This window comes from Rattus rattus, chromosome 1, assembly GCF_011064425.1.
Source record: "Rattus rattus isolate New Zealand chromosome 1, Rrattus_CSIRO_v1, whole genome shotgun sequence".
NCBI lineage: Eukaryota > Metazoa > Chordata > Mammalia > Rodentia > Muridae > Rattus > Rattus rattus.
In genome coordinates, this window is record NC_046154.1 from 229,250,198 (window position 1) to 229,252,030 (window position 1,833).

Consider the following 1,833-nt stretch of genomic DNA (forward strand, 5'->3'; position numbering starts at 1 on the left):
TTTTGCAATAGCTGAAAATTGAAAATAATCCAAGTGTCCACCAACAGATGAATAAGCCAACGGGTTGCATCTACAGAACAGAATGCTGAACAATTAAAACAGAATGGACTAGTGCTTGGACAATAATCTAAATGAGTCTTGGAATAACTATACTGAATCAAGCCAGGCACCAAGCTATAACGACTTAAGTATTCCATTAGTTTAAAAAAAAAAAAAGGCTACAGTGCCAAGTATTCTTTGGTAATGCCGCTGTAGGTAAAGGTCTGAGGGTTATGAGGGGAGGTGGTGTGGTTTGAGAATATGAAAGGTTACTGTGCGACACAAGGAAGTATCTGGGCATTGTTCTAGCTTGCTTTCTACCTTGGTGATAAAACAGGAACCAAAATCAGATTAGAGAGGGAAAGTGCTTATTTCGACTCACAGGTTCATCCTCCAGGGAAGCCAAGGGAAGATCAGAAGCAGAGACCACAGAGGAATTCGTACTCGCTTGCTTTTTTCGATACAAACCAAGGCCATTTTCCCAGGAGTGCCATTTCACCGCTCCTAGCAGGCTCGGCTAATCCACATCAGTCATCAAGAAAATGCCCCAGAGGCTTGCCAACAGGCCAATCTGATGGAAGCAATTCCTCCACTGAAGCTCCCTCTTCCCAGGTGACTCCAGCTTGTGTCAGGTGGACTGACTGAACGAACGAACAAACAAACAAATAAAACAAGCAGCACAGGTATGGCGGATATATTTACTAACTTGGTGTCAAGGATTGTATCATAGATGTACACATGTGTAAAAGTTTATCAGAATGTATTCTTTACATGTTCAGATAATTTGTGGCAGTTTTACCTCAATGGGGTTGGAATTAGAGAGCAGTAAAGAATGGGAAGAAGAGGAAAAAAAGAGGAGGAAAGGAAGAGGGGAGAGAATGCAAAAGAAAGAGGCAGAAAAGGCGACTGAGGAGAAGGAAGGAGGATAAAGAGAAAGAGAATGGCGAAGATGAAAATGTCTGACAGAACTCACTTTTTCCACATTTTACTCCAACTAGCTCCGGTTGCCAAGAGAGGTCAAGGACACAGGCTTCCTAGAAACACAGCCCAAACAGGAACCACTACCACCCTAGGCTGGACCTCCAGCAAAGCTCTCTACCCCAGCTCATAAATTTGAACATCTGACTTGTGTTTGTCACTGCCTCAAACAATCGCTGGCTTCGAAGCCACGGGAGATTACCCATTGCCATCCCTACCTCCCACCCACAGGGCAGCCCATCCTAATTCAGCAGGGAAACAGAACAACAAAGCTGCAGTGAGAGAAGTGTAAACAAGGGAGGTCATCTGGGTCTCCCACAACCACCCTCTCCCCAACCACCACAAGGAACAATGGTACAGGAAGCTGGGGGTTGTGGCTCTTGGGCAGTTACGCAAACCAAGCTGGCACCCAGCAAGGCTTTTGTTCAGAGATCTTTTTAAAAAAAGAGTCAACCCTCTTAAAAACAATTCAGTGTTTTCTCCCTTGGGAAAGCATGTGGCTGCTTTCCTGGTTTACCCTGTTTTCAGTGAGCTCATTTCTAGAGAGGCAGATCCTTAGCCCATCCGCTGGACTGGGACCACCATGCTAGTGAGTGGCTAGCAACTTGCTCAATGAGAGCATCAATGGACTAAAGGCTCGATATAAAAAACTCCCAACTTAAAATAGTCTTCTAGACCTCATTTTTAATAGAGTCCCTGTCCATTCAGAGACTTTCATAAATAACCCCACAATTAATGGCATGTATTTATCTGCAAGCCACTTACTTGAAATATACAAGGGTTGAGTTCTCTCTGGGCATTAAGTTTGTTTATGAG